This window comes from Diadema antillarum, unplaced genomic scaffold (assembly GCF_040938485.1).
Source record: "Diadema antillarum isolate AM-2024a unplaced genomic scaffold, OU_Dant_1.0 seq00000888_RagTag, whole genome shotgun sequence".
NCBI classification, from domain to species: Eukaryota; Metazoa; Echinodermata; class Echinoidea; order Diadematoida; family Diadematidae; genus Diadema; species Diadema antillarum.
In genome coordinates this window covers 136,933-145,917 of record NW_027271752.1, presented here as the reverse complement: position 1 = coordinate 145,917, position 8,985 = coordinate 136,933, and positions in this window count along the sequence as shown.

Here is an 8,985-nt window from a genome sequence, read left to right as displayed (position 1 = left end):
CCTCACCATACTTTCAGTAAACAATCACTTTCTTTAGTGTGATTGGAGATTTTTAGTCAAATACCCCTCTTACAACACAGCTGGAGTGATTCCAGAGCACTGATAAAAAGTATCACTTACTTAAAAGCCCTTTTACTCCAAGCTGATGTGTACCAGTGAACATTTGCAACATTTTGACAGATCATGACCACAGAAATCTTTTAATCAGTATTTAAGTAGGAAAAGTAATGATCAGGTTAAGGGTACATGTGAATGACACACCTGCCTTTCTACCACTGGCTAATACCCAGCTAATTTTTATCATCTCAATGAATCAATTGCATTCAGAAAGGATAGTAGGCTTTTGATTAGCTGTACCTGGAAATATCCCAGTCTGTATTCCCTCACAAGATTATTCTGAAATGGTTTTCTGAATGATTTACCCCGCCATTGGTTGGTATATGCATCCGACTAGATGTCAATGGGCTGATAAGGTCATCCTGAAGTGAGGAAGCCAAACATCTTGTGTTTGAATTTTGCAACGTAACTGCATCCCTGTGTTTCAGATATAGCTGTTTACATACATACACACACACAACAATATTGTGGATAAGGATATGTCTCCTTGTGTTTACAAGAAAACTTCATTCTCATCCCATCATAGTTCATCTGTCTTTCCTGTTCTCCTACCTATGAGCTCTTGGCACCTCCTTAAATGACACTCACTCCCCCCCCCCCTCCCCCCACCTGTATCGTATCCTCTTCCCCCACTTTGGCCATACTCTCCTTACCTGAGATTCCACCGTATTCCTGCCTCGCTCCGTTTTCAATTTCGCCTAAAATGAGCTGCCTCAGATTGTACGTATCTGTCATGTGAATTGAACTGACTTCTGACACTTCTCTCACTCTGAAGTCCACAAAATACCAGGACTGTCACACTTCTGCACTGCAGAGAAAACAATGTCATCCCTACCTACTCTCGCGGGGATCGTTCAGCCATCGAGAGACCTCCTGCTGGTGACAGCGTGTTTTGCAACAGGCTGTTGGCAACGGAGAGTTAATCCATGCCGTGAATGCCAACCAAACACTCGTCTCGTGTCCAGACAGTTTGTACGTGAGCAACGTGGCTGGCTCTTGGTTCGTTTCATGGCACTGCCACACCGGTTTGCCCTGTGGGTCCAGTAGCCGTTACGCAGTAGGGAGTGGAAGTCAGTCGATACTCTGCGTACATGTGCAGCAGTGGAAGCCGAGAGGGCAACTACGCTGTGATGATCACGCTGCAAGCAAGGTTGCCCTCATATCTAAAAGAGAGACATTCTGTAGGAAATGCAGAAGCTGTGTAACCCAAGTATATTCAACTCCTCATGTTTATCAAGCTTCGGCGTGCCCAGCCTATCACCATCTGCGTTCTGTGTAAAGGATCAGTGCATATATTCAAAAGTCACCCTCAGCCCCCAATGCCAACGAAGGCCTGCAGAAAGTACTGTATGGTTGCATGGAATGAAGACAAAAATCTCCATTGCTGACCAGAGCATAGCTGACATTGCCTCGGGGATCAGCTCAAATTCATAGACTTTGTGTCGTCCAAGCTAGTCAACCTGGAGGCCAGCTGATCTGGAATGACCAGCAAGAATCACACGATCCAGATATGAGGTTTTAGTGGCAGAGCAGAAGACTCAGGAATAGTGGATTGCCTCGGCTTTGAGTTGTAGGTGGTGTATAGTATACAGACAAATGGTGGGGTACCATCTTGAGCATGTAGGTTGCAAGTTTTACGATAAGGGGATCATGTTGATAGAAGGTGCAGCCACACTCACACACATACACACAATGTACACGTGCACACACCCATGTAGTCATACTCGCAATTTAGAAACAACTTATATCTGCCTGCTGCCCTGTGAAAACAAAGGGCCCTACTCCTTATTCAGAGGAGACCACAGTGTAAAACCAATCTGCAGTGGCTCCTTTTCCAGCACTGATTTGGTGATGACATCCTGTATGTGAGACTGACAGTCAATGTGTTACAGATGAGAGAGTATTGTAATCACAAGCCAACAAGTGTTCAAAGGAGATAATATTATGAGGAATATGTCCAAATGTGTCAGAATAGTCACAAACGATCATGCTACATTGTCTGGTGTAGTTTTTAAATCATGTGCACTTCAGCATTTGGTTTGCAGATATATTTGAAAATTCAATGACAGTTTTGATAGTAATGAGGCAAAGGGCATTAAAAAAACATTTTGTTTTGTTTTTGTTTTTTTGCTCTTCCCCCATCCCCCTTACAGTAGGGGATATGCCATCCAGTGAAGAGTTTATCTGATAGACTCACAGCCTTCATCATTATCAGAGTTAGTTAATACTCTTTGGGATTATTGAGAAGCCTAAATCTCTGTCATGGTGAGAAAGTGTAAAAACCAACTCAGATGTCCTACCCAAGGGCATGACCAACATGTCAGTCATAGGCCATCATGTCTACATTAAGTACTGAAAGCACTTGGAACATCAGATATGCCATGTCATATTTCCACATCACATATGACCTTGTTCCGGGCACACACTCCACTTCGATGGCCAGTGTGTACAAAAGTTAGAAAATCCCCATCGCAGTCCATCTTCTTGATTGATATTTATTTGTATGTGAGAATATGTCACTAGCTAAGTTAGAATGGAAGTTATTTGATGAATGGCAATATGTGAAAGATTTGTTGTGACGAGCTGCTCTTCTCTTACTGTGTGTAATCCTCAGTGACTTTAATATCATTTGTAGGAGTGCAGCAAGCTCTGGTTGTTTCCTGATATTTATTCAAACTCTGACTTAGATTTTCTTTTCAAAGCATTTTTATTTTCCTGTTTCTCTTTCTGTGGCATGGGTTTTGTCCGGTTTCTATTAAAAGTAGATTGTGTTTTTTTTATCATCTTCTTTATATTGCAAATTTATTTTTTAGCTGTGACTTTTCTATGCTGTTATTTTGGTACATAGGTTTATTCATATGCTGTCATTTTCTATGTACTGTTCTCCATTTCCAGGTGTGTAGTGAGAAAAAGAAGAAAAATCATGCAAGATAAGTTTAGATTTTATCCATGTCAGGAGAGGAGATAATTATTTATTTTTGTGTTGAGCTGGCCATTGTGCAGCATGAACTTGGACAGACATGTTATCACAAGCCTCATCATGTGTCCTTGGATAAAAAGGTTTGACTATTTTGCAACATTACCCTTTTCACATTCAGACTCTTGTGACGTAGTATCATGCCTTCATAGACCCTATTCCTCTGTGCACACTCTATGAACAAGTCAGCAGTGTAAACACAGTTCTCCCTTACTTGCACTTGATCCTGTATTTCTGCGTGGGGGTATGTCCATGGCAGAGTTGCTGAGGTACCACTCAAATTAGCCATTTAAGTAATGAAAAATAGATCTATGCACCTTATGTGTGAGTGGTCCTGATTGAATGAATTATGACAACATTGCCCGAGAGTTTGTAAGGGTCAAATGTTTATCCACCCATGTGCCTGGGAATTGTAACCAAACATTAACAGTGAATGGCCAGTAATGACTGTTACACTGTGAATGTGGAATATTTTGAGATGGTGAAATTTTCATTAGGTTTTTGCTGTCATGAGCTAGGGCTGAAATGAACACATGGAAAGATTCTTGGGGGATATGAAAATACGTACATGCAAGAAAAGTTATAGACATGTGAAGTAGCTCTCTGCAGTCTGTTGAGTGAAACAAGTCACCATGTGGAATTTTACGCTGTTATAGTGGAATGATTTGAAGCGTGATATGCAAAGTGCTTGTGGAGAGAGGATATGGTTAGATTTGTTTCGCACTTAATGGATTGGCCATGCTGTAATTGGATCAAGGCCCTTATAGTCCCACACCACAGACTATTTGTAATAGATTGGAAGGTTTGTAGTTCAACCTCAGCAGCATATTGGACTCTTGTATCTCTGTGTGACACAGGGGGCCCCCAAAGACATGTTTATATGTAATGTCTAGATACTAAGAATACATGTGAAAGTGCCCAGACAGAGAGTTTAAGTGTAGAGTATTAAAGCAAAGATGGCATCCAGGCAGATAACAGTTCTGTTTGTTGGATTTGGATGCATGTTTAGGCACACTATGAGGCATGTTTCGACACATGTTAGTCGGACCCCATATTTCCGGGAGCAGGCGAAGTTTAGTTAGAAATGTGGCGGCACACTGGAGAACACCACTTTAACTGCCACCCAGAGAGAACGATTTTCGGCAACTCACACATACTCCACCAGACATTGTATGTATGTGTGTGTGTGTGTGTGTGTGTAACATTATCTATGTTTGCAAGTCTCATCCAGCAGGTACCTTATCTCTTAACGCCTCCCTTGTGTGAATCATGTGGAATTGGTACCATCTGCTGCGAAACGTTTTAGCTTGCTTCGAAGTTTGGACCAACCGAGGCAGTGTCGCTATTCTTCTGTATAGTACACTTGAGTCAGCGTATGTGGAGACAAACGGAGGATGTGGGCCTTGCCCTGTGGCCTTGGATAGTGGTAGCGGCTTCTTGTCAGGCCACGGTTTAGGACTTTGCAGCCAAATGACGCGATGCAGCTTTGCATGTCCACGGCAGGGGAGGAAGATGTATGGATGGCATATGTTGTACAATGTACATTACAAAATCTTACGTCGGTCAATGCGCCCTGGAATGGAAGTGATGCGTCGCGAGCTGATCGCAGCTGCATCGTGACATGAACATATATAGAGCATTATTTTCTCTATTCTCGTGTACAAATTTCGTGTTAGAAAAAGACAGATGAAAGCTAATGCAACAAACTATGATGCTACAATTAGAGAAAAAATATAAGAAAACTATGGATTGCTATTATCATTGTTATGTTATTACTATTTACTATCAAATGAACTTTGCTTTTTTTTTTATTAGTCTGAGTCAGGGTTTTATAACCAAAATGAAGTTGCTATCTTTTCCTTTTCCTTGTACCTTATCCTTTTCTTTTTGGAAATGCACTCAGTGACGAGGACACGGAAGTGAGATATGTTGTATTTATTATCAATGGCTTGGAATTTTTGTGTGTAGATAAAAGTCTGAGAAATAACGAGCCGGAAAGAGGAAATGCGTATGGTATGGTTTGGTTTGAAATCATTGTGAAGCTTGGTAGGTAGGCAATTGTTCTGTTCAATTAGGTAATGAATTTGTGTCTATCTATTACAGCAAAATGTTGTAATCTTTGAGTCCATCCCAGTGGCTGTGTTTATAAATATGTGACACCTCATGGGCAGACTTCTACACTCCAGTCCCACGGGTGCAGTCCGGAAAAGGTGTTCCATGACAATGTCATAATTGATTGCAGTGTACATCCAAACCACCATATCCACCATCTTCAATCTACCCCCTCCCCCCCCCCCCCCCCCCCCCCAAAAAAAAAGAGGATGAAGTGGAGAAAGAACAATAAAACTGATAATTTATCCTACTAGTCCACATCATTTATTTCTCCTGTGGCTGCAAGGCAGAATGGGCTTTTGCAAATTAAGTTAAACCTAATTTCTTTGAGGTATGTTGTAATTGGGGATTTTTTTTTTTTTCAGACAAGGAATAATGTGTTGACAACTAAACCTACTTTTCAGCTGTCATTTATGGCAAAATACAAACTACCTTTCACTCACAGTATAATGATAGTGGACTTTGTGGGTGCAAAGAAAGATTAATTCTTGTACAACATTGTACCAAGGTACTGTATATCTTGGTACGAGTACTTTTTCCAAACTAGACAGGCTTTTCTCAACTCTGTTCTGCTACTGTGCGGGATTGCCGAAACTGTCGCTGGTTTCAGAGAATATCTTGAAGGAATGATCACCACATTAAAATCTTACCAATATTCATTTCCCTGTGGGGTATCAATAGAAAATACTGTTCTGCATTATTCTCATCTTGTAATTTCCTTTCTTTCTTTCTTCCTAATTTATTTACATTTTCCAGGTAATTTTTGTCTGGCAACCCTCACACTAGTTGATTAGTGATTCAGAGCCCATCATGAATAAAATGTCCAAAAAGAAAAATGTAATAAGCCAATTTAGATGGCAGTGTTGTCCGGCAGCGATGACATTTTGCCCCAATTTAGTATCATTGTATTATGTGTTAGGTGAAACCATCAAAATTGGCCACTTTTTTTCACTCTGATTTGTAAGTGCTGTACCTCATTAATTGTGAAAAGGAAATTGGAATTGTGTAGAGTGATTTTTTTTTTTCTTTTTCTATTTACGTGCATGTCAGTGTACAGGAGCTATTCAAGGGGTGAAATTTAAAAAACTCATGAGAAATATGATATGAGTTGAAAAAAAAATGATAAAATTAAAAATGTTTATGACTTGAAATTTGCTGTTGAATTGTATTTCTTTTTATATCAATGTAAGTGTATGTGAGTGAGATTGAGAGAGATAGAGAGAAACAAAGAAACATATACACCTACATACATACAGTCAACCTTGCCTAAGTTAAATTTATTCAGACTGAAGAAAATTTGACTTATCAGGGATTAAAATCAATAAAATGTTCAGAGAAGAAGCCCTGAAAAGACCTTCGATTTAGGCGATTATTTGACTTATGCGAGGTTGACTTAAGCATGGTTGACTAGCATGCATGCATCCATAAATGTACACACATACCTAACACATGTAAATGCATGTGGACTCATTCCTATGCCCTTGCTCATATTACATTTATCGTAATTGGTAGCATTTCTTGGCTTCCTTACATTAGAAGTGAAGCATGTAAAAGACAACTTTATATATACAGTTGAACCTCTATTATCCGGCCTCCCTTTATCCGGATCTCTCTATTATACGGATGCAATCTTGCTGTGATTTTCTGTTTTTTTAATAATTACGGGAGGAAAGGGGGATTCCCAACTCCTTGAGAACTCCTACACAAACACACATGAATTACATATTACTTCCAACATGATTAACATACATTACATCAAATTTCCTTCCAAATTGCTTACCCTCAGACATTTTAACATCCCCAAACATCCCCAAATGTAATAATGAAAAGGTTGCAGTATACACATTACTACATGTGGTACTACAATGGGCTACATTAGTACATGTGTATGTATATGTATAAAGCATTGAGTCTCCCGTATCCGGCCAAATCCCTTATCCGGATGTGCCCCGGTCCCGACTTGTCCGGATACGAGAGGTTCAACTGTACATGTAAATATACATGTATGCTGTGTGTAATTGTACGCTGTGTATCTGTATGTATATACACACATTTATATTGCATATAGATTATATGCAATACATGTATATATGTGTGAATATACATTATACACACACACACACACAAGTTCATATACAACTGTATGTATATATACAGTCAACCTCGCCTCAGTCAAATCTATTTAGACTGAAGAAATGGCTTTGACTTATAGAGAAAATTTGACTTGGGAGGGATTAAAATCAATAGAATATAAAGAGGACTTGAAGAGACCTTCAACTTGGGCGATTATTCGACTTATGCAAGGTCAACTTATTAAAGGTTGACTGTAGATACATCTGTTATATACATACATACACACACACACACACATGCACAATGTGTATGACCTACATCCTGGATATTCAGAGTAATGCTGGAAATACATGTAAATGTCATTGAACCTGAACCAATTTGAATGTTGATATGCACATGTACAAGTGAAGCAGTCTTACTTCTAATGGGATATTTTTATCATGTATTACAGTACACATGTAGGGCCTACTGCTACACATAGAAGTTACAGTCAATTCTGGCAGTCATATACTGTAAAAGTGGAAATTTTCGCGGTGTTGAAATTTTCGCGCATTTCGCGCAACCAGAAACTGGTGCGAAAATAAAAGCACGCGAATATTTTTGCTTGCCATATGCTCCTGTGCGTGATGTCTTGATTCCGTGGAATTAAAAACATGGGAAACTCTTCTTACCCGGTGAAGCGCGACAAATTAGTCACGCGAAAATATCCACTTCTACAGTAGTGCACAGGCCAATACATGTAACGATGTATTGGTATGCAAATAATGTACAGGTGAGAGGGCATTAGTGGAGATGCAGCACACGTGAGGGTATTTACAAAGGTGTAACATGCACAAGGTGCAGCCAAGTGCATGTTGCACAACATTGTGAGTACCCGAGAGTGACCTGCATCTCCGCTAACGTCTTGAACCTCTAAAACTGCATGATTTGATTCCTTAAATGGTTATATGAATTATTTCTCATTTACCTTATTCTATGGGTACAGTATATACTGTACCAGTCAGCAACATATAGAACTTGTGGCAAACTTGCTTTTGAAAAAACCAAGATGTAAATGCCTCTACCGAACACACTGGTACTGTTCGGTGATTAAGTGCGCACTTGTAACTGACGGAGTGCGCATTGCTGAAATATGCAACTGATGTCATCGAGCGCGATTACGGCAAGCCACATTCATACACGTATCTCTGAGTGGTTGTTATTACTGGTCATTAGTTAATAAGTGGTCAATGGTAAAAACTAATCCCCACTGCTGGGCATGTTAGGCAAAATCAAAGACTTGTCGCGTGATTGCTCTCAGCCAACCATTTGATTAAAATCTAAATAATTTCATATGAAGTGTTTTCACATCAGCCCGATAAAAATCCAAGCTCGAGATATTTTTCACAATCGCAAATTAGCGGGCTATGTCATTTCCTATTCACATCAGCCCGAAGAGAATTAGCCCGAATTTTTTCCAAGCTAATTCGACAGCTGAGCATGCACAAACAGTCTCGGGTATACCAGTAGAGCACGCGCTTTCAAAAAAATTACCTGCATGATCGCCATCACACATGCTAGGCATGATGGGACGCATCGCGCTTATTTCTTGATGCGATTTCACATTATCAAATAGCGCGCCAGTTCGCAAATTATCCCGCTATTTCGGAAATTTCCCGAGTTGGACTCGAGAAATTTTCTCGATCAGAGCGATAAAATTAGCGCGC